Source organism: Camarhynchus parvulus, chromosome Z (genome assembly GCF_901933205.1).
Source record: "Camarhynchus parvulus chromosome Z, STF_HiC, whole genome shotgun sequence".
Classification (NCBI taxonomy): domain Eukaryota; kingdom Metazoa; phylum Chordata; class Aves; order Passeriformes; family Thraupidae; genus Camarhynchus; species Camarhynchus parvulus.
This window is the reverse complement of record NC_044601.1, coordinates 34,307,637-34,333,729: the sequence shown is the minus strand read 5'-3', so window position 1 is coordinate 34,333,729 and position 26,093 is coordinate 34,307,637.

The following is a 26,093-nucleotide window of genomic DNA, read 5'->3' as shown; positions in this document are numbered from 1 at the left end:
AGCACTTCACTCCAGACCTTCATGGTGGGAACAAGATAATTCAAAGTTCAGCTCTTCTACATCTGCTGTTTCTGCAACTTGCTGTGCAAATTGCTTAAGATTACATACTAAATATGAGGCTGAATTTGATATTTAAACTCTGATTCTCAAACCAGTCCTTTAAACATAAGCCAGTTCTACCCATATAAAGATACAGATTGAAAAATATAAAGATGGAACTAATCTACATCAGTCAGTATTTGCTTTGAGCACAGGCAAAAAACCATTGTATTTTCCATGTAGCTATCACTCACATACCTAAAAATAACAGCATACAGAACAAAAGTCTTAAAACTTTGATTCTTTAAAAAGTCTTAAAACAATTATTCTTTTTGAATGATAAATAAATAAAAATATCTCTAGTTTCATAAGCTGGGGCCAGGATTTAGCATGTAGAGCCCCCAGATGTCAGCTGGAGTTTTATAGGCGCAGGAGAAAAAACAGTAATTACAATAAAGGCTATTGGCTGGTGAGATAGAACAATGCTTCCTGCACTGTAGCCCAGGGAGCACAATCAACAATCTGTAAAGCCAATTCTGTCATACCAAGGAGGCATCTGTCAATCTCCTAGCAGAGATACCGAGTCAGGCTACAATTCTGTCATGCAACCCAGAGCATTTCTTCAATTAGCTAAACAACATAAGTCAGGCACAAGCACTGCATTGAAACCTGAATGGCTGCATCCTTAGTGTTGAGCTGCTTCAATGCTTGCTCTGACAGATGCAGAGCTCAACAGCTAAACTGAGGGTCGGAGGGCAGGTTCAGGAGGACAAGAGTCTTTTTGGTTGCCCAGAATTTACTATCAGAACAGCTGGAAGAGCACACCTTGCACCTTGGGCCACAAAACACACTAGCTGAAGCACGTTGCTGCTCCTTCCTCTTCACAGCCAAGTTGAAGAGGCAAATACATGGTATCGGTTCAGGAAGGCACATCAGCTTTGTACAGGAAGTGGGCAAGGAAGCAGGCAGTACACAAAGAAACACCTCCTCCAAGCCTGGAAGGCTGCACGGAGGCCCCTTGCACCCCAGGATTGTAGAGTTTATCAGTGAGTGGAAGGACTGCCACCAAGTTTCCAGGTAAGCAGGAACTGAAGTGAGTAAAAGTTTACCTGCCCTAAGTTGTCCCACAAATTTTCTGATGCACAGGTCAGCCCAACACCCATACAAGCACACCAGTGTGTTTTGCAGCTCCCTACCTCAACAGTATCCCTTTCTCATAGGAAGAATGGAAACTACCTCTTCCTCTGACTATGGCAGCAAATTTTAACTTCATCACTCATTTTCTGATGCAAGCTGAGATCAAGTGTTTGTAAAACTTTCTACTGCTATACTTCACCATTTAAATCACAGAGAAACCAAAAGAAAACTTGCTGAATGAGACGGCAACCTGAAAGCAGTCGGAGATTCACTGCTATTTTTGGGATACAAAACCAGTTCCCACTTCTCAATACATCATTAATTTTCCAATATATGGATCTACAGTTACTTAACAGCAAGATGGTGTCTTTTCTTTAAAGGGAATTAATCTCGGAAGTGTTACAAAACAAGAAAGTGAAATCTAATAGCCCCCTTGACTCTAAATTTAAGTCTGAACTTTGAAATCTACATGTAAAATTTACTTTTAGACCCATTTGCCTGAGTGCTGTTTTTCCTTTAAAACAAGTGATAAACCTGTGTTCATGTGAGTTTCTGTCCAGAATGTATATATCTATATAAATACCTGCATAGAGTGAGAGTGACTGAATTTTTGGGGGCCAGGAGGGATGCACATGGGCATTTGTGCATGCTTGAAAGGCTTATGTTTGGGGCACAGGGCTGGGAGTAAATGATGGGCTGTAGAAGGATCCATGTCCATTCTGCCAGAGAACTTCAGAGATCTGATTCGTGGTGATTATTTCTTCCATTGTCCTCCTTGCCATACAGTAAAACTTTTGCACCTGTTCTCATGACTATCTCTGATCTTTGGATTTCACTGGTTATCTTGTTGCTTGATAGAAAGATGTGACAGCCCAACCTTCACAGGTTTCTTGGTCACTCTTGAAGTTCCATCCTGCAGATAGGATCTCTGGAAGAATGTTCTTTGAAAAGATATCCAAAGAAGTTCAGTCTACTAGAGAACATTATTTAAGATGAAAACAGTCTTGAATATATTTCTCTGTGCTGCAGTACTCTTCACAAGATAAGCGGCCAAAGCAAAGAACCATATTTGCTGCTGTTTGAAATTTACAGAGGAAGCAAGTAGATAGATAAAGGTAATCTCAAGATTTCACGGAAAGAAAAAAACACTTTTAAGAAGCATTTTTGAGGAAAAACATTTAAAAGTTTTTTATTATCCTATGTGCACAGTTGTTCTGTGCTTAAATCTGTTTTTAAATTCTTTGTTTTGTGTTATGGTTCTACCTGGATCAAAGATTAATAACTATCAGGATCTTGCTCTTATATCTGTTAGGACTCCGCATACATATACAGAGATAAAAAGTTCACTTCTTAAGATGATGCTTTCTTCTTAGCATTAGGATATTAGAGTCTCTCATCTGTATGAGCACAGCATTCTACCTATTAATTAACATGGTTAAGGATGACTTGTCAAGGTGGTACAAGCTCCCTATCTCATTACTTAGCAACCCCATTCTTTAAAGAATAGTAAGTATTTCCTATTTACTAAAGACTTTTCAACTATTGAACATGACTTTCAAAAAGACATTTTGAAAGAGCATTTTTTTTGGCTTATGTCTTGTAAACAAATGATCAAAAATTCTGAAACTGTTTAACATATTGAAGTAAGAAAAAACAAATATTGTCAGATCTGATCTGAAATGTAGTAACTTAACATGTAAGAAGCAAATAATGTGGTATTGTTGATATACATGTAGAATTATGTTCCTGACAAGATTAAGATAAAATTTTTATGTCCTTTTTTACAAAGCAGATACCCTCCTTATTAGTTCCTAATATTTTATTCCCTGCAGTCTACCTTTAAAAGTACTATGTAAACAGTTCTTTTGTTGTTTTTGTTGTTGGGTTTGATTTTTGTTTTGTTTTTTTTTTTGTTCCCACTAAGTCAAATCTAAACTCATTCTCTTTTGTTGACATACAATATTTGAGTAGAGAAAAAGTGCAAATGGTGTAAATTATATCCAACATCTGACTTATACATCTAGCCCCACAGGCTTTCATACAGGTGCAAATGGCAGTGGAGCAGAAAGGAGGGTAGTGGTTTGTGGCTGAAAGGCCAGATGGAGATCAGTGAGTCTCTCAGGGGTTTGCATGGGGGCCTATACTGTGTAATATCTTGGTTGATGAGCTAGACAGCAGAATTGAATGCACATTCAGGAAGTTTGCAGAAGCTGAGTGGTGTGGTTGTCATGTCTCAGGGGTCAGATGTCATCTAGAGGGACCTGGAAAAGCTTGGGACTTAGGTCCATGGGAATCTCATGAGACTTTAGAAGACCAAGTGCAAGGTGCTTCACCTGGCCGATGCCAACCATTGGTAACAGCATAGGCTGGGGGATGAACAGATCAAGGCAACCCTGGGAGAAGGACTTGAGGGTGCTGGGGGGTGAGGCTGGACATGACCCTCAATGTGCACTCCCAGCCCAGAAAGCCAAACGTGTCCTGGATTGTATCCAGAGCAGCGTCACAGGAGACATGATTCTCCTCCTCTGCTCCTCTCTGGGGCAATCTCAGCTGGAGTGTTGCATCCAGCTCTGGCGCCCTCACATAAGGAAGGACATGGACCTCTTGGAGTGAGTCCAGAGGAGACCATGAAGAGGATTCAAGGAGGAGCCTGGAGAAGAGAATTGTCTGGAGAGGTCTTACAGCAGCCTTCCAGTACCTAAAGGAGGCCTGTAAGAAAAATGGGGACAAACACTGCGGTGGTCTCTGCAGCAATACAACAAAGTTTTAAAGCATTAGATTAGTGGATCAACCTACATATAAGGAAGAAATTATTTATTATGTATGTGGTGAAACACTGGAACAGGCTTCCCAGAGAGGTTGTAGATTCCCATTCTTGGAAATATTCAAGGTCAAATTGGACAGGGCTCTGAGCAACTTGGTCTGGTTGAAAACTTCCCTGCTCATTGTAAGGGAGGTTGGACCACATAACTTTTAAAGGTCCCTTCCAACCCAAACTATTTTAGCATTCTAGCATTCTAGTATTCTATTATTCTATGACAGTGCCTGAAAAATTCGGTTTCTGATATTAACTGTATTCTCCTGTACTTTCTTTGCACCTGGAAATGGTCACCACTTTCTATCAAAAAATAGATTTAAGCATTCACTTTGGGCAGAACTCATGCAAGTGATCCTCACATCACAACATCTCTCTGAAACTGGCTAAACTCTACACATAAAACTATGGTACATGTTACCCTGGCTGGCGTAACATGACATTTTTTGTTTTGTCACAAGACCAAGCAAGTGCTTGGCAAAGATTCTGATTACAAGTGTCACCTATAACCTATTTTACTCTTCAAATAAGAATTGAAACAAAAATCATTTCCCTTAACCTTTCTGGAAACATTTTTCTTCTATAGATGAAAGTTTAAAAAGATCCTTGTTTTCTGAAAAAGCACAGCATTAGAATAAAACAGATTATGTAAATCTAGCTCTCTCTAAATATGACTTCAATTTTGCTCTAAAACTGCGCATCTGTATAACAATTTTCAAAGAAATTAACTTATAAAAAACTACTTTTACCTCTTTTGACCAGAAAGATGTAACAGGTAAAACTGACAAGGTAACATTTCAATTATTTTCTACTCTCATCCCTGATTAGGACTCTGGAATCAACATTCTGTCTCTGAAACAAGTCTTGGCACAGTAACTAGGAAGTTCTTCGGTGCCCTTCCTTGCAGCTTGCATAACCCACTTCTAATAAACTGATTGTCAAGCCTCCAAAACACCCTCATCCATCAATGTCCTTACTTTCTAGATTTCAAAAGCTCCTGAAGTTAAGGAAAATATTCTCTGCAGGTACAGGGAGTAGTTCACCACCTCTGCAGAAGTAAGAATGTAAGCAGCATTAAGTTTATCTGCTGGAGAAGAGTCTGCAGGACTGATATTTTATTCTTTCAAACTTTTCTGATTTATTATGTGTGTGGATTTCTACACCTTTTTTTCAGTAAAATCTTTCCTAGACGTCGCTTCACATGCAAAGATGTAAAAAATGTAAAAAAAGTAAAAACTTCACACACAAAGAGTAGAAAAAGCTTGAATACAGAATAGGTTCTGAGTTGTAGCATAGTAATTTGAAGTCAGTGATCCTTTGCCTGTAGCACTTGGCTGGCTTCCTTTAAAAGTATCGCTGGCTACCTTTAAAAAAATCACTGGCTACAGATATCCCTTTAACAGAACAGAGGCTATTTTCAGAGCCAATTTGCAGTTCCATGGAAGTCATTGAGTCATTCAGCATTGTTCAGATCATTGCTGAGTATGTTTCAGATCTTCCACAAAATATTGGTTACTCATTTGGCCGTATACATACACACACAGGCCCATACAGACACACACACACACATACGCATTTTAATACCTGTCCAACTTAAATTGCCACATCTTCAGGATATATTTTCATTATTGGCAGTGATTTCCTTAGTAATGGTTCATCTTTTAATGATACAAAGAGAGATTTATAATGGCTTTGGGGTTTTTTATTTTAATTTTTTATAGTTTTTTATTTTATTGTTTGATTGTAATAGATGAATTGAACAAAATGTTTACAAGTATCCTGAAACAGCTCCTCTGTGGGTCCTAGTTCTTCTGGGAAAATCTTAACAATCCTGGACCTGTATTCATAAACATGACATGAATACTGACAGAAGCCTTGGCTGCGTTGACCAGGAGGTATGAAGAGGACATGCAGAAAAATTATGGCCTTGGATTTACGGAGAGCACCTTGTTCAGGTTAGATGAGACACTCTAAGAGCCTGCCCTGAGGCTAATTTGTGAAGGGACCAATGATAGGTTGTTTATTTTAAAGACCAGGTCTTCAAAACAAAAGGAGAACAGTAGTGCTCCTTTTTGATAACCTGTGTTCCTATGTTTTTTACAGTTCATCTTTATTTTAAGGAAGTAGTGGTTTCATCACTCTAAAACAGTTTTAAAGTACTATTTACTATGATTACATTGTGAGAATGAAAAAACAGTATTAGTACAGACTTTATAGTTGCATTAAGGTTCTGTTATTCTTCATTAGAACTCAAATTTATGTTTATCTTTTCCAGGTGTCCTGTGTGTCAGTTCCAAAAATTTCAGAGATGGGATTCTTGCCAAATTCAAAACAACCCCAGCAAGCAACATAGTGTAAACTGCAGTTTATACAGTCCCTCTCAATTCTGATGAGTAAATACGCCCATCCCATTTACCTCTGCAAAAATGTTAATGATTTAAGAGTCAGTTGAACTGAAATGGGGAACTTTTCTTATCACGAAGTACACCAACACTATTTATAACCAAACACTTCAACCTGCCAAAACCTGTATGGGGGACATAATTCTAGACAAAGACCAAAGAGAGCAACTCAAATGAAATTATGTCTGCAGAGTACTGTAAAGGAGACAAAATTCTTTATGGTGTAAGAAACATTCACCCTCCACCTTTCTTAGTGAATCTGTATACTAAGATACTTAGAATACTAAGTATACTATAATACTAATCTGATTTATAATCCCACTTTTTGCACAAACTGATGGGTAAGAGACCTAGACATAGGGGCATGCTTATTAAAAAAAAATAAACAAACCAAACCAAGTCAAAAGTATAATACCAAAACCCAGAAAAACAGAAACCCTTCTGCAAAGAATTATTTTTAGAAAAATCTGGCCATAACAGTTCTACTTTCAGTGCTCATGCCATCTATCTGCCCCTTGTCTTCTTTTCCCTTTAAGAGACTTGCTATTATTGATGATTTGGTGTATTATTCTTTATTGTCTAAAAATCAAAATAGTTCAAGCTCTGAAGTCTAAAGCTGCATGAAATATGACTGCTTCGAACCCCTGAGGTTATAATATCATGAGAGATTCATCTGAAAACAAAGACCAGCAAATATGAGAACTTGCCCCAGGATAGAGTAACATTTGCTACCAATTAGCAGACTTTGTTTGAAATTTTTGCATAATTTTGCCTAGAAGCCAAACTGTGGGTTCCTATAAGATGATGTAAGAAGACTATTTTTCCCATCTAGGGCAATTTCTGCTATAAAAGCTTAGAGTTATCTTCAACAAAACAGCTAATTCTCCTGCTGCCTCCCAAAAAGATGTGGAGGGGCAGCGACTCCCCTGGTTTGTCTTTTGTTTGGGTGCTTTCCCATGTCTACATAGAGAAACTGTGATTTTATTAAATCAGATAGATATAAAAGCATGCAGAAAAACAAAGACCAAGTTAGAATCTTACTGACATGGTAAATACCAATATTGGTATAATTACTTGCTTCCCTACAAAGAATGAAACTGGATAAACACTAGGTCATATTTCCAGACCCAAAAGTCCATTATGTTAGCATGGATGTACCATATGATCTTAGTTGATGCTATGGCTCAGTCAAAGCAGAAAAATCTTTATACAGAATCAAGTGTCTGCCAAAAAGGTAACACAGACTTCAGAGAATAGGAAGCTGGAAGAATCGGGAAAATAATCATAGATTTCATTTTGTTGGAGAAGACTTTAAACTTATCAAGTCCAATTATTAACCCAGCTCTACCAAGTCCCCCATTAAACCATGTCCCTAGATGCTACATCTACACATCTTTTAAATTCCTCTAGGGGTGGTGACAGTCTGGGCAGTCTGTTCTGGTGCTTAGATACATTCAGATGTTTAACATAAAAATAATAACGTTATCCATCCCTTTTCTTGCCTTTCTTGTAGCACAATGTAGCAAATGCAAATGAGAGACAACATATGGAAACTGCACATAAAGACAGAAAAAAAGTAGTGTAAGTATTATATCACATAGATGCTTTTAAAAGCAAACCCTTTAGCAGCTCATGCAAAACAATTTGTATAGATTCTCCGTTCTCAAGTGTTGTAGAATCAATAACAGCTATTCTTTCCTAATTTCCTCTGCCCTTCCCGCCATTATAGCTTTTCTTGTTAAGAATTAAATATAGAAGGAAAAAGGCATACTGCTTGTTAAACTCTGGGAACCACTAGGCATCTTCTTCTTATTTCCTGCCATAATATTCTGAAGTTTGTCAGACTGAGTGAGGATTAGCTGCTCACTGATACACTTCAGTGCTTTTTTGACATGAGACATTGCAACAATTTCTTCAAACTGTTAAGATGGATTGTGCTAGCCCTTAGTAAGATGCCATTATGTTTGGCCATGTCATTATTCTATTCATTATACTAAGATACCACAAATGGAAATGCAAACAAAAATAAAGTGGGTTTTTTTCCCCTTTAGCTTTCTGTCCATCCCATACATTCATCCACAAAAATATCTGCTTTACAGAAGACAGCAGGTTTGATTTTACCCAGATCCCATTTCACCCGAAATGCTGCTGTGACTATAGCAGTTTTTATTCTCATCCTACCCTGCCAAAATGCCAGTGACAAGATTTGCTGCTGCCTGAGGTCTGTGCCTGAACTAGAGCTCTTTATCCATGGAAATTAAGCTAGCAGTAAGGAGAACATATTTAAAGCAATCTGGTGAGCACAGAGGTTGGTGAGGGTTGTGATGTGTTACCAGATAATGGTCTGAGTAGGGCATTTTTTGAAGGACTAGAGGTATTCCTAGCACAAGTGCTCTAGAAGGCTGCACCTGCCCAGCTGTACCATCTAGCCAGGACTGCTTCATGGGAGGTGGCACTTTACCAGAAGTGATAGGTCAGATTTTAAGAAAGCAGTGACTCAGATGACAGCATCCTGTGATTCCCTCTAAAGTCATCTACAGGGTTGCAGGCACAACTAATTCCACCATAACTGGATGCTGATAGAGCTTACCAAGAGGGAGGTCAGAGGAGAGACAGTTAATTGTTTTCAGCACTACCATGCTTCTTCAAGAACTAGTCATATTTACCATTTCCAAGATACTGAAATTCACATTTAAAAGAAAATGTAGCTCAAGTGTTGCTGTTTTGGGAAACAGCAAATGAATACAACATTTAAATCTTTTTTCAACCAACCTGCAATGCATGTTGCCTCAAGAAAAAAAATTGAATTAACTTCAGCATTTAAATATACTGACTAGCAGCTGCCACAATCAGATGTTTCTAATTTTGTCATTGCAAACTGTACGCAGTGGTATTTTTACAATCTAAGAATCTAATTTTATACAATGGCAGCTAAGAATAGATTTTCAGAATCGTAAATATACCTACATGTCTAATTTGTATGCAAAATTTTCACAGAAGCCTATACATGTATAGTAAATAGGCATACATATACATTTTTGTAATTCTGGCAAGCAGAATGTCATAATTATATGAATATTTTTGTAGCAATCACTATTGTTGCAAAAATCACAACATGATATATATAAGAAACTCTCTTTTTTTTTTCTCCATGATCAACTTACTTTTCTTGTACTCCCATCTATTAGGATGAGAACATCCTCTTTGTTCAAAAGAGGTTGCTTATTCAATGTGTTCAGCTTTCTGTATATGTTGTGTGCATATGCAAATCTGAAGCTTCTTTTTCTGAAAAGTGGGTTATATGTTGTAAACTTATTAGGACCAGTCAGGAAATAATTTCTATAAACCATGATGATTCTTACAGATTTCAAAACACAGAGAAGTTATTAAGGATAAGATTGCTGGTGCAAATATTTCACCAATACTGAGTTCATATATGTTAGTATAAGTTGTCAAATGAATTTAAAATCTCACTTTGTCCATTTTTCCTTTTCAGAACTTTGTTGTCTTATTAATGAATTCAAAAGTTTCTACAATTTTAATTTCTATTTTTATAAAATAAACTCTACTGTACCAATCTAAATCCTTACATCTAGTTTCCACTTTCCATCTTTCATATTTTAATGTAATTTAATGTATTTTAATGACTAATTTAAGATAGATATAGATGCTAAGAATAGGAGACAGATGAATATAAAGAGCTTTCAGTCCCACTTGCATGCAGTATTATGTGAATAATGTTCCTTTAGCTTCTAATCTTTAGAAATTATTTCAAATCAGTCCATTCTCATCATTCTTTTTTCAAATCTGAATGAAGCAGCAATTTGGCTTAAAAAATAACCAAAACACCTGAATAAAAAGCCTTTGAAAAATGGTGATTTTATATCTGTAATCCTATAAAATAAATTAGGGGCTGTTATTTTTTGGGTTATTTTATTTTTTCACTTGAGGATGATGGAAAGAGTGAAAATACAAATTATACTAAATATCTTTCAAAGAAACCCTCCATTCTCCTTTCATCTGAACCCCAACGAAATATGCTGTGTAAAACTAAAGAGACAAAAACTAAAATGACAAATAGAGCTTCTACATATTACATATTTCTATGCACCATTTTAGTTTTCTCCTGGTTAAAAATTAATGTCCTGGTATTTGATTTTTACTGTCCATTGTCAATTTAATGCATGTTTCATAAGCAAGCCAGAACAGTACCTTCTAGTATACACACAAAGCAGGAGACACAGATTCAGTTCCTTTCTCTGCTGCTTTATAAAGGTCATACATCCTCATAAAAGTGTCAGGCTGTAGGTTACTGTGCACAGGACAGAGAAGGAGCTTGGCAGTCTAAACAACTGGACCAAAGCAGAGAGCATATTTTAGAAATTGCCCTACACCATTCCAGTTGCAAAGGGTAATTAGAGCATGAATTTGAAGATGCCATATTTTATTTCATACTTTTCAAACATTAGATTCTTCCTCATGACTAAGCTGATGTGTTAAATGCTGCACCTCATCATCGTTACTAGCCATGCCTAAAACATTGCGAGACAAAGTAGAACTTTGTGTGTGGACTGAGTTACTGTGGACCACAGTCTCAAACCCTTCTACTGGGGTCTGGCTGGAATAAAATTATGACAATAATTTTATTCAGAGCACTCCATATAATGTTGTGTTTCATATTTGTGGCTTAAACAGGGTTGGTAACACAACAGTGTTTTGCCTGTGTAAGGAGCTCTCAAATTGCCAAATCTATCTCTCCTTCCTTGCCACAAAATTTAACAGGCTGGGAGTAGACAAGAGGCTGTGAGGGAACACAGCTAACCCCAAGTGACAAAGAATATATTCCACACCATTTGACATGGTGCTTACCAGTAAAATTTGACAAAAGGAGGAGAAAGGCACAACATTCAGAGGTATGACATCTATCTTCCCAAGTAATAGTTCCATGCGTTGAGGCCCTGCTTTCCAAGGCATGACTGGATATCTGGCTAATGACAGGAAGTAGTGGATTAACTTCTCTTTTTGCTGCTTTGGTTGCAGTGTGTACTTTTCTTATTTATCTGTCATTCTCTTTGTTCTTGAGGTTTTTCACCTTTGTCCTATTTTTCTCTCCATCTTCTAGGAAAAGGGAGTGAGGAAGAGGCTGGGTGGATGTATGGATGCTGTCTGGGGCCAACACACTAGCGTACCAGGATCAGGCTGGGCTCATGTGCAGCTATTCCACACATGTTAAGATGCAGAAACGTGTTCCAGTTAACTTTAGGTATGAATTTAATGACCTTAAATGCAGCAGGTAAATGAAGATTTTGACATTCTTTGGTTTGGACTTGAGATACAATTTAAACATCAAACTGCAACACTCAGAACTCACATTTCTTTTTGGAGGTAGTTTTAGCAGGGTGATTCTTGCACATTTGTCCTGGATGGTACAAGTCTCAAGGCATTTAACAGGGAAAGAGGGGACAGAACCACAGTGAAAGTGGTGAAACACTGGAACAGGTTACCTAGGGGGGTGGTAGATGCCCCATCTCTGTAAACATTTGAGCTTAGGTTGGACAAGGCTCTGAGCAACCAGATATAGTTGAAGTTGTCCCCAATCATTGGCGGGAGACCAACCTCTAAAGTTTCCTTCTAACCCAAACCCCTGTATGATTCTGTAAAGTCAGCCTTATGTTTTGGATGACTAAGCAGGGCCTATGAAGAAGGATGAAAGAGCAGATCTTTGTTCTTTACTCAGCTTTCCTTCAACAGAGATGGAAGGATTCAGTTCTGATTTATACTTGAACAAAATATAATACCCAGTGATTTGAAACATTGATGGGGGGTGGAAACTTGGTAGAGTTATTTATTCAAGCTGATAAAAAAGAAAAAACTTCATGATAAAAATATAAAAGCTAAAGGCGACATAGAAAGAAAAGCCTAGTAAAAAGAAAGGTAGCTTGTTTTATTCTGATTTTTGTTCCCTTGTTTACGTCTTTTCTCCCCTAATTTCTCTCTTTTTACTCTTAGCTTTGAGCTAATTTTCCAAAAATCTCACTTATTTTTCATTTTATGTCTTCCTTTTATTTTTTTAACTGGCAGATTCCACTCACTTGGCACCGGTTTTTGGTTGCATCCCATCATCAAAATCTGTACAAGCCACCTCTGTGTTTTCTTATGGTCTTTTTTTTTAATTTTTAAAGATATATTCCTTTACTTTTATATGATGCAGTTTTATATTGCAAAGCATTTTATAGCCCCAGAGACGGTCAAGACTAACTACAGTGAAAAGGCTCTCTGTCTCTTTCATATTTTATTTTTATTTCTTTGGTTTTGTGGTGATGAAATCTACCACAATTCCATGTTGAATACTGTAAGAACACAATCTGTGTTCCTGGAGCCTAACACATTTTTTTATCAATTATAGGTATAAAAGGGCTCTATCACATTACCATTAATAGGTATACAGTTTATAGCTCTCAGAAGTAATTAAGTGATGATAAATCATACATGTCTGCCCTTGTACATGTCCAAAGGTTAAGTAACTTTCATGATGTAATTGTGACAGATTTCTTTCTCATTTTCTTTTATTTTGATTACAGCTCTGTACTAATTCCATGTTCCATCTTTGTAATGTACAATCCTGCATTTGGAGAACTGTACTGAACACTACAAATACGTATGTAAGAATTTTCTTTTATTATTTAATTAAAAATTAGAAGCATCTTTTTAATAGTCTCTGTCTATTGCAAGCAACTAGTCTTGTTCATGTCTCTCTATAGGTAACAAATTTAGTATCATAATATATTTCAATCTGCTGCTTTTTCAGTTTTTAATCAAGGGTGATAGAAAAGCAAACCTTGAGATATACATATGAATAAGGTCTCTTTATCTTAACATACATATATGTTTAAGTTTTTTCTTTCATATTTGCTAAATCATATAATGAAGGAATGCAAACCCTGGAAAGATTCTAGTGCAATATTGTATAAGTCATTGAAAGGTCAAGTGGAACTTTTTCCTCCTCTTCAAAAAACAGCAGTCTGGGAAGCTTATGACAAAAACTTTCTAAGATTTTCTAGTTCACGTGTTGTTATGCTGTGAAAGTGGGGCCTGTGTACCATGTGAAGTGACAGCTGCTGTGTAAACTGTAATTGTTGTTTTTCAGCAACTAGGGTTTTTGGTTTTTTATTTTAACTCCAGCACTCCTTAAAACTCTTTCATATCAAACCAAATTAAATTACAAATTCTTAAGAAAAGTAAATTTTGTCAGCTTTTTGAAACAATAAACTTTGAAATTTTTCCCTCTATGTAGACAACTACAATTTTAACTACCAGGAAGGAAAATAATGATTTTTTTTCTTCATTGTAAATTTTTGCCCTAAATACTCAGCATGAAATTTTTACACAAAATATTGTTCTAAAAAAATTATGGAGAAAGTTAAAGTTTCACACAATTTTAGTTCAAATCTATTTTGATTTTACCTATATTTTTCCAAGTTTCATTCCTTTATATTTCTTTCTGCATGGCAATATTTTTTCCTATTTGTAGATGGAAAGCTATATGATTTAATTTATTTTACTTTTTTCCTCAGAGATTTATAACTGTTATTTTAAATAAGTACCTCCTTTTGACTTGCTGTCAGAAAAAAAATAGAGGAGGTGCATCATATCCCAGTTCTGAGCTGGGAATTGACCCCAAATGGAAATTGGATATAAAGAGCTGTCTAATGGCAGGGAAACTTCTCAGCTGTATCTAAAAACTGGTGTGCTGTTTTTTGTGGTAAAATTATTCCTAGGTAAGGGTTAACTAGCTTTACAGACATGTTCTGGTCATCAAAGTGGATAAATGAACTTGCATATATCCTTTGGATCCTCCTGTTGGTACCCAAATTCTTGCTGATCTACTACTTACCCAATGCTAATTCTTGTATCTCAGTAACAAAATGGTCTGCATACATGTTAATAAATGGATTAATATCTATACTCTACTCAATAACATTCAGTGAAAACTAAACAAAGCAAATCAGAGTGTTAAATTCAATTAAAATTAAGTTTTATAAATACCAAGCAATAAGATATCATTTGCATTAAAAATATTGTGTAATATGTTTATGTACGTTTGTAATATCCAATATCTAGGGCAAAACTCTGGCTTGGTTTGCATGTCATACTTTCTATGACAGCATTACTTGTCAACATCCATATGTTGAAGCAAAATACATCTACAAACATATAATGTTTTATCAGCTCGTCAGCTTTACACCACCTCTAAGAATATACCATGATCATGCTGGAGTTAGGAAAATGGTCTTTTACTTGATTTCATAGCTAGTTATCAAGACACTTTATTATTTAGATGCTAATACAGTAAATTCTTCTTATCTGTCTTATGTTACATAATTCTTTTTCTTTCACAATCCAAATACTAAATTTCTTCCCTACCTTTCCACCCAGCCACATTTGCTACTACACTACCGTCATTGTCTAATTTATCAACATAAGCTGGAGAACATTTAAAGATGCACAGAATTATAGCTATCCCAAACTTTAAGTCAGCTTTACGTTTCCAGGAAATTAAGGTTTTGCACATATGCCATTTTGAATAGAACCACAGTTACACACCACATCTTGGATAATACACTGCGAATTTAACTGAAAAGCTGTAGAGCTAAAATTACAAGCTGCTACAGCTGATAATCTTCACTACTCAAGATGTCTCATACCATCCATCAGCAGAACAAAGGTAAATGGAGTGTGCAATCAAAAAGAGAGGAAATACTGAGTTTCATCATGTTAGGGGAGAAATTGCAGCAAATAGTACACAGTAGAATCCAAACCTTTTAGTCTTGTAATGGGTTAAACAACTTTTAGTACTTAGACATCATAAAAATTTCAACAACAGTCTTGCAACATATTCTTTGTGGTATACTTGTCCAAGTAATATTTTAAAAACATTTTAAGCACTGTGGTGTCAAATCTGTTATGTATGGTTCCCTTTTATTCACCAATGTCCATTGAGAATGTAAACTTTTTAGCTGTTTCCAGAAAGTGCCTGAACAATTAACAGTGTTTGGAATGCAATTATGTTTGTGACACGGTCTCAGCGGAAAATCAGTTGTAATGGCTTTTAAGCAAAAAAAAACAACTTCTAAAATTGGGAAGGGATATGCATGTGGGAGTAAATGATCTACCAAGTTCTTACTGGAAATGAAAACAGCAAGTCAGTTTATTTCTGTATTTGAGTTTTCTGGGACTGTACTGATATGTGCAGCCAAGAGGAGAGCTGTAACTATTTGCAACTGGATTATGCTCACAGCCTGAAAATGAATATATGTGGTAAAGCTGAAGAAAAAGGAAGGCCCAAGGTACCTTCTCAGAGTCTATCTCTTGCTAAACAGAAACACACCCTATCAACCTTTAACAAAAGGACCATAGGAAAAGTTCACATTTCTGAGATGTAAAGAAGCTGAACAGCAGATAAGAAGGCAGAAGTGCACGCCTTGATCCTCCTTACTCACAATTTCCACACTGACTAAGATAAATTACTAGGAACAAAAGATAAAGCAGGCTACCCTGGAGGGCACTGATATGGAAGTAACAAATACTGCGCTGGGATCTCAAGACTAGATGAACTGATTACTGCTTCTAGAATAAAATTATCCTAAATTAGAAAGGGATAAATTCTCGTCCAAGGGTAGTTATCTCAGTTTAAAGAGTGGATATCAGTACTTGCTTATCAATTACTTTCTGGACCTGGAAGATTATATATTCTGTTCCTGTATCCAAGATCTGACCCAGCCTGGTGCTTTTGGTTTCACTTGGCCAAACCATCATGTTTTAGAGTATGCCTCCAGTCTAATGCCTTCAGTTCATGCATATGTACTAGCTGTGATGTACACTGTTCAGCACAGAACACAAAAAATTCTGCCTCAAAACATGGGTAAAAGTCCAGGATATGAGGTCTCCCAGAGCTAGAAGGAGACACTGTATTTAGTAATAACGAAACTAGTTCAGATTTCTCAGGGGCAAACCTGCAGTCACTGCAACATAAATGTTCTGAGGTTCATCATCTACAAATGGGCCAACAATATTGACAGAAAAGTTGGATATTCTTGGGGAGTTGCAAAGTTAGCCCGCACTTTGAATGTGCTTGCAAATGCTAAATGTTGTTATGATTCTCCTACAGGCATAATGAGGTCTGAGGAATGATCATCTTTCTCTGACAAAATGCAGTCTTTCATTGCCGTCATTGTAAGTCAGCATGTAAGTTTTAAAAGACAGACTTTGGGGCCTGATGTTCAAAGATACAGAAAGCTTTGTTTGAAATTATCCCTTTGTCATCCAAACAGTACTTTTCATCTATTTTTGTTTTGTAACATAGCCTCATGTTTGAAGAAATTTTCATTTGTCATCCTGCTCTAACTCAACAGTTAAAAAAACATCTCTGAAAGCACTTCTACCTGAAGGGGTGCTGCTCTAATGTAAGTTGCACCAACTGTCACCACAGAAATTCCTCTAGGACTGTAACGCATTATAAAAATAATGGAAAAGAATCTACTGTCAAACACAACTAGCTCTCACATCTTGAATATCTGATGATGTTTCCATGAGACAATGCAACTTCCTGCTGGGAAATCAAAAGTGTAGGTGTGCATTGCACAAAGGTACCAGGATCCAGAGACACTGTCACTTTACCATTCCGAATGTATTAGCAAGTCTGCTGCTCTCCAGAATGTTTTCTCGATAAGATGTTCAGAAAAAAAAAACCAAAAAACCTAAAACCACAGCTCACCAAGAATGTGTAAGAGTGTGTTAGAACCAACTTTCTCTTTCTTCATTGAACTCATCTGTGTGGCTCTCCAGTATTCACACAAAACAAGTAGTTTGAATTTTTGAGTCCACCATGTTTAACCTCATCCCTCATTTAATCTGGATAACCTGTGGGACTCCAAGTGAATGTGGCAACACTGTGTGCACTAACGCAGGGGTGTGGGGAATAAATTCCATTGTTTGCACAAGAATCAAACCAAACAAATGGAACTGTTTATGCTGCACTTTTCTTTAAGCTGTAGCAGGTTCATAACTTGAGTCCTAACATAGCATCCATAATTAATGAGACTAGAATTGTCTTTCAATAGTGCCCTTTTGACATAACAACATTTTAATTGGAAACCAGCAAAGAGAAGACCAGACCAGAATCACCTAGTTAGTGAAGCTGTACAAGGAACAAATTGACTAAGTCCTAATTTTCTGTCAAACAGGCCTAATTTACATCCAGTTTAGATTTGGATTTTAATGCATGTTAATGACTCTGCTATGCCATACTAGAAACATTTTTTGTAAACTATGGAAGATGCACACTTTTCCTTGAACGTATGATGATGATAAACACTGCATTTTCTTCCAACTTAACAATAACTTTTCAATGAAACTTCCGGTTAAATGCAGAAAAAAATAAGGGTATGAATTACTACAAACAACAACAGAATAGAGAAAAGACACTTTTCAATTTCTTTTTCAATCTTTTTCAGATTTATATCACTATATTTTAGTGATTTAGAATCAATTATTGTTCTGTGAAGATGGAACTATGGTTTTGCTGCTCCAAAAGCCTTTAATATACCCTCTACCAAGATTTTTCTTCAATGTTTATAACCAAGGTAAAATATCAAAAACCAGATCCACACAGAAAAGTTCACAGTCATAAAAATTTATGCTGCTTCTCTTGAAATGCTGCACAATGACAATTACATCCAAGGTAATCTTTAAGGAAATTTTGGGGGAGTTATCCTAGAGATGCTTTGAAATTTACAATAAGATAATTTTCTTATACATATGGATGCCCTTGTGAGCATCCATACTTCTTTGAAAAGTTAAATGGTATTTTAAATTGAGGCTGTTCAGTTTGTTCATGACTCAAAAACAAAAACAAAAGACCTGATTCCTTGCACAGAGTTAGATGACTTCCTAAATAAATTGCCAATGAGGCAAAAAGGTTGGGGTTTATTTAAATTGTCTCATGTGTAAATGTCATATTTTATTATTTGATTTTTTAAAAATACAAGTATTTATCCTAGCAGAATCCAGGCCTGCACCTTAAAATCATGCAGACAACTGTGAAGTAAGCACTTATTTAGGATCCTGGCAATGCAACTAATCCACAAACTAAAATTGTAGTATGACTCAAAATAAATCCAACACTAAGTACCTCCTACATATGAACAGACTCCTATCCTACCTCTCAGATGTTTTATATTCCTAACCTTTCTTCCAGTTACTTATCAAATTCTCCATGTCCTGTTGCAACCTAATTTGTTAGAACACAGTTACTTTCTAAATTAGAAGTGCCACAATTTTACAGGAAAAAAAATTTCTTTTCTTGCAAGAGATTTTATACATATGGCATGGACACACCCTGTTCAAGATACTCTTGAATTTCAATTATATGGAACTTCAGAGATATGGGTAACATACTGGTGAAGAATGTTTAGCTATACAGGATGTGGTATGAATTTACCAAGGAAACAAACATTTACTTTTGCCTTTTTTTTGTTTATCATCTTCACTGCCAAGTGCAAAAAGAAGCATTATTGCTATAATGTTAAAGTCATTACCTGAATGAAAAGAACTGTCACACTAACATTGTGACTCCAGCATCTTTCAAGGCTTACTTATTAGTCAAGAAATTTCTACTTTAATACAATATTTAGTGTCAGGTGATGAGTACAAGTGGTTTAGGATACCTCCTTTCTGACTTGAAAAGCAATAATAGTGGCACTTGATTTGTAATGTTTTTTTGAAAGGCATCTAGTAAAGTGATGCTAAATAGTGAATAAATCAAAGTTAAATACTGCCAAATTCAGTATCTGAAATAGATGGAGTAAAATTCTTGAACCAAAATTCATTTATCTGGATGAAGATACCTAGCACAGACAACACCTCTAAGCATAATCCCCACTAGGAATGTCACACCAGACACAGTTGCTTCTTAGACTTCATATGGTCCATGGCATGCTTAAAAAAATGAAGAAGTCCTGACAGCTTTTCATTAAGCTGTACACTCTGGATGTAGCCCAATGCCATATCCATTACTAATTACTAATGGACATGTACTGCTCACGGAGTCTCACAGACTTGACATCGCAAAGAGGAGATGAAAACCTGTATGAGGCAAACCCCCTCCGTGTACACAAACAAATTGGAGGTCACAACTTCAAAGCCCTCACATCAGTTCAAACAGGGTTTCAACAACCTCAGTCTCTCCAGAAACTTTCAACAAAAATATTTTGGCCCATATATGTAATTCTAAAACTGATATAAAACAAAGTGATGAATACTTTCTATTCAAAGTTACAAGATTTTGTATTCAAACTGAGTCCAAAACCAAAGACTGATTCCATAGCCATTTAAGTACCTTACAAGGAACTTTTGAGCACCAAAGCAGGAGGAACTGCCCCTGTCTTAGTTTTAGAAGGCAGTGCTTTGTTTTTATATTTCCCTTTTTTCCTCTTGTATCCTTTACTCAGACGGCTGAAAATTCCCTGTTTCTCTGTTTTCTACAAATATTACCTTCAGATTCTATTCCCTCCTTTAAGTTGAAACAATTTTCAGGGTATTCAGGAAATTCTCTCTCAAACAGTTCTGATAAGATTCTCTATTTTTCTTACATAATCTACCCCAGATAAAATATATTCATTTATACAGATAAAAGTCCTGGTTTCTAGACCTTCTCATGGTCTCTGTCTAGAGTCGAGGTTAGCTCAGAGTGGTATATGAAGTGATAAACTGAGATTGTTCGTCACTGCTTTCAATGTCAGTATCTGAAGCTAGGGTTTTTGAAGGAAGGCTTCAACAAGGAGGATTTAAAAACAATAAATAAATAAACTATTCTGGCAGTGGGATAAATTCGCTACATAACAATCATGGACTTCTAGAATTGGCAACCTGTCACAGGTTTAAGAGGAAAAATAACAAAATCTAGGCTAGTACAAGGGTAAGTAAATTATGATTAATTTTGTGAAAGCATATACCAAATGGCCAATACTGCATTTACCTGCCTGTATATTTTTGTTTTCTTACCTCTAGTCAGTATCCATAAATAATGCATTTACAACAATAAATGCCTCTTGAAATCTTTATTTTCAATATTTCTTAATGGTTGTCACATTCTGCAGTTCAGTCAGTTCTGGCATAATCACAAACTACAGTACATCTCCTTAGTGTGCTCTACATTATTTTATGAATAATTTCTATTCTTCATCCACTCCAAAACCTCTCCTTCCCAAATTATTTTTTCTCTGATTTTGTGAATCCATTACATTTCTTTGTGCTCTGTTTGTCTGTCTTCAATTATAAACATTTTATGACCAAAATCTCTGTGAAATTTCATAACATAATAACTTACTGTATATTTTTGCGTATATTAGTCAGCACTCCAACTAAAAAATATTAGTGATTTTGATATCTTCACAAGACTAGTCTGACACAGACAATTAAAAAAACATTTCCTAGAATTAATACACAGAATTTGAATGTTTAAATGCTGCTGTACAGTTGACACTGCTGTATTAATGCATAGGAAACTAGTGCAAGAAAAATTCTGCAGCATGGCATCTGTTGTTGCCAAACCTGAAAGATTAATCTGAAAAGCTATACAGCAGGAAAAGACAGATGTGAAACTATAATCATCATTTTCTAAAAGACTACATAAATTTTCAAAAAATAACTTACTCTTTTTTAGGCTGAGATTAGTTTTTTTTTTTAGACTGACAACCTCAACAAGTAAAGAAGATTGAATACAATGTTATCTTTAAAGCATAATGTTTTTAAAACATTGTTTGTTTCATTTAAAGATTATTATACCTGAAACAGGTGGGCAAGACTAATGGTTGGACTGCATCAGTGCAGTCTGGTCACTAATATTTTTATTAACTCTTTCGAGAAACATTGTAAATATAATGCCAGAACTTAAAATTTTGCACACATCCTTTGCATAACTGTGAAATGTAATACAAGTAAAACAGCTCTATCACTTGCATAACTGGCATGGCTCAAAGGTGCATGTCCTGGTTTTGGCTGGAACAAAGTTAACTTTCTTCCTAGTAGCTGTTGCAGTGCTGTTGTTTGGATTCAGTATGAGAATAATGTTGACAACACGCTCATGTTTTGGTTGTTGCTAAGTAGTGCTTGCCCTAAGCCAAAGGCTTTGCAGGTGCACAAGAAGCTGAGAGATCACAGCCAGGACAGCTGATCCAAACTGGCCAAAGGGATATTTCCTACCATGGGATATCATGCCCAGTTTATAAACTGGGGGCAGTTGGCTGAGAGCTGCTGATTGCTGCTGGTCTGGCCCTGGATCAGTAGGTGGTCAACAATTGTATCGTGCATCACTTGCCTTTCCTGGGTTTTATTTATCTCAGTTGACTTTCTTTTCAACCCAATGTTATTATTGTTGTTGTCACAATTATTATTAAATTTTATTTTAATTTCATTTAATTTAAACCCCACAAGTTTGCGGTTTTTTCCTGTTTCTCCTTCCCAACCCCCTGTGTGGTTGGGTGTGGTAAGGGAGCATCTGCACAGTTCTTAGTTGTTGGCTGCGGTTACACCATAATAGTGTATTTTAAGCAGGCAGGGGGAAAGATCAACAGCTTCTTCCTAACAATGCAGTGCCTTGCACTGGGTACTAAATACTATGTCACTCTCTGACTGCTTTGCATGTGTGTTACATAGCATTTTTAGTGCCTTGTTCTTAGACCCTTTGACTCCAGCACAACCAAGTAAAAACCCACCACCTTTTCAAAATAGTCAAGTATGCATCAGCCTCTAATTTTCCAGCCTTTCTGGTTTAGAATCCATTTTTCACCCATTTTAATGTCCTTTTATCCAGGCAGAAACAAAATAAGTATCCTTAAATTAAGGACATCTCATACTACAGTACATCCTAACTCCTGGTGACAGCTCAGGGTCACTATTCAGCACTAGGTTTAGAGAAAAGCTGATTAATAAGCCTTTGCAAGACTGCTTTTAAGTACCTTAATACAGTGACAAATGCCCAGGTTCTAGAACAAATGGTTTAAGACTTTTACAGCAACTCCAAATTGAATTTCCAAAAGCTGAATAAAATTTCCAAATAAGTGAAAGCCTATTATTGTCTCTCGCCCTTCAGACTTCCATACAGCATTCAAGGGTTTTCAGCTGACTAGATTTGTTCTGCTAAAGGAACTAGGAAGTGTTAGTTTCACACTAACAAAAAAAAAATGTTTACAGGGGACACTGATGTTAACGCACAGAAATCTGCATGAAATATGTAAACCAAAAAATCTTCATAAACACTATGCAGACAAATTAAGGTAATTGACTAGTCTTTGAAATTTAAGTCTGTATAACACACATTAAGATGCTTAAAAACTAAAAATATATTAAATATATGAAATCCAGTATGCTAATTTCTATAAAAATAGAACTTCATTTAAGCTTCCAGGAGATCTTTTAAAAATCTTTACATATGAATTCTAAAATCATTCCCTAATACTTTTTTTTTCTGCTGGCAAAAGCAAGCTTAATGACATGTGAGCACTAAAAGGAAATCTGGTGCCTTGTGTCATTAAGAAAGTATAACAGCACCATTCTGAAACTCAGTACTCTTAAAAAGAGAAAGGCCTTGTTTATAGTAGTCACCTTGAAAAGGATCAGTATTCCTGGAAACAAAAATATCATCTCAAGAGACATAAAGAAATACTCCTTTAAAATGCTATGTGTTTAAATTATGTTTATTTATCTGTGGTCTTCAAAAGACATATCATAAATCTCAATTCAAGCACCACAAACTTACAGGTTTCTGATTACACAGTGGCAATATATGAGCATGTATTAATTAATCAACATACCCAGTGAATTCCACATTTGACCACCTACACTGCTCCTTTCATGTTTCTCCAGTACAAATGTTCTTGGTATTTATTTCAGAAGGAAGGGACAGAATTGACTTATTCCACACAAAGCGAGATCACCTACTGTCTTAAAATAGATGCAGCCAAAAAACCCCAATTTTTTAAAAATACAACATATATTAATATGCAATTGCAAAATTATATATGCTTTAATGGCAGATGAAAACATTGTCTTAAAATTGAAGGAAACATGTTTAAGTCAAGTCAAAACATTTCATCTGAATGGCTAAGAGGGTATTTATTATTTTAAAATAAAAGTGAGGTAAATTTCTCAATAATAACATTTTTAGCAAGAAAGATGCAAGTACTGAAGTTGAAAATTTCTAAATAAAATTTTCTAAGAGATCAGAATTTGAGGAAAGGATGGATAGTCAGATGAGACTGTCTGATGAATGTGAAACACAGTTGCAAAATATACTAGCTAACCAGAATCTGCATTTTTCACGCTTTCCAAGAAAATTCAATTTTTTACTGCACCACAACAAAACTAAGATGTCAACCTTTAACTTGTGCCAGTAAAAATCTAGTCCTGTTATTTCCTGCTCACCCATTGCACAGCTGAGAGTTTCAGTTCCACATCTCCATCTGTGGCCTTCTACCCATTCCCACATAGATGACATCAAAGCTTGGAGATCTGCATAGTGAGAAATAAATGGGACATGTCAAGCTGTTGCTGCTGTCTGCTGAGAGAATCTCAATCTCCTTCTCTTATAATACCCAACCAGGTTCATGAGTTGGGAAAAGGATGTTGTTGAGATCTTTGATAGTCCAAAGAAATCCAGAAGAACAATGAAACTTCTGAAAAAGTTTTGTACTGGTGCATCAGATGTCAACCACTCTTGACAGGAGATGGGATCTCAGTTTTATTTCCTCTATTGCAGAACACAATGTAAATGTCAACTAGCTCCTTGCATATTCCTGAAAGAATTGCCATGGTAGAATGCTCTTTTGACTTTTTGCTCTCCTCTATTTTTGTTTTTGTTTTTGTTTTTTTTTTTTGGGGGGGGTTGGTTTGGTTGGTTGGTTGGTTGGTTTTTGGGTTTTTTTTGTTGTTGTTGTTGTTTGGTTTGGTTTGGGGTTTTTTGTTTTGTTTTGTTTTGTTTTTTGTTTGTTTGTTTTTTGGTTTTTGTTGTTTTTTTTTTTTCTTGGTTTTACCTAGACATCTCAGTCAAGTCTATGAACCAGGGAATGTTTTTCTGTATATTCCATTACATTTCTAAATTTTTCTACTCCTTCACATTTTGTTTGCTTTGAAGACACAGAAATCCAATGGGACTTAACAGCAGATATAATGAATTTCCCACAAGAAATTAACAGCTTCTTCTTATTTCTCTCTCACCTGGAAGTAGTAAAAATACAGATTTACTCACTGAATGTCTGTTTTTTCTGTGGTGGAATGAGAGCATTTATTTCCTAACAGCACCGAAAATTTTGTAACAGCACTTTCCATGTCATTTTTTCATCTTGGCAGATGCTACCGTTTGCTTTATGATATGTCTTCAAGTCTACAGAACTGGCCCATTATTTGCCAAATGATCAGTCCAGCCATCTCAACATTTTGACACCTTTGGAGCTTCAAGGTCGAAAAATATACATAATTTGTAAACTTTCATTCTTAACTCACATACTCACTGCAAGATGCTGGAAAAACGGAATGTAACACACTTGGATTAAATCATGGGTTAGAAAACTGTCTTTTTTCAGATTTTTCACATTCTTCCCCATGTTTAAGAAAATGCTGAAGGAAAAAGATGAAGCCTGAAAATACCCAAGAGGTCTTTTTTTCAGCATATTGCAAACATACTTGTCCCTACATACATTCAGGGTTTGTCCATACACCCCATACCATCGATCCGAAAACAGAACTATGTAGGTATGTTCAGAAATGCTGTACAATGATTCACTCTAGATCTGAAGGAATTATTTCCACAGTTATCCAAACAAGGGAAGGACTCTTTTCTTTTCTTATGAACAGTCTTGCACAACAGTGGTTTTCTTATAAATAAGGACATTAGTGCTTAATGCTGTAAGGGGACCTCTGCAGTGACACTTGCCAGAAGAGTTTGTACAGCAGCTAGCAAATCAACAGTTTTGCAAAGTTCTTCAAAAAACGTTTAATGTAAGGATTTTCTGAAAATGCATTCTCTTCCATACGATTGCTGTCAGTAGCTCAAATTAGCCTAAAATGGAGCAGTTTGCCACCTTCACTAGTTATCTGCTCAGCCAGCTTCATCCGGAAGCTGAGTTTGTAAAAAGTAGTTCACAGAGTCACAGAGTATGATTCAAGAGAGAGCTGCTGACACTTAATTTTTAGACCTGTTCTCACTAGCTTTCTCAAGATGTACTTTTGAAAAAATTGTCGAATATTTGTCATCTGTCTATACTTTAAAAGAGCAAAGTTGTTATATACAGAATTTTTTTTTACTCTTTTTTTCATGTGGAAAATCAATTCTGTTGACTTGTAGAAATTATGTGGAAAGATAAATCTATAACATTCAGTGAAGAAAAATTATTGGATCAAATGAATATTCTTTAAATAGCAAACCAATTTTCATCTTGCACACAGCAGAACACATGCACTGCAAAACCAATTTTATTGTTAAAAATTGAAACACCAAACTAATTGTTAAAATTCTAGAATAGCAGTCTGTAGTCTGTTACTCAAGGTATGTGAAGAATTTTCTCATGACCCTGTCCTTATGATGGATCATCCATCCAAGCCAGCACGATGAATTTGCTCTGATAGACTAACAATAACTTTCACAA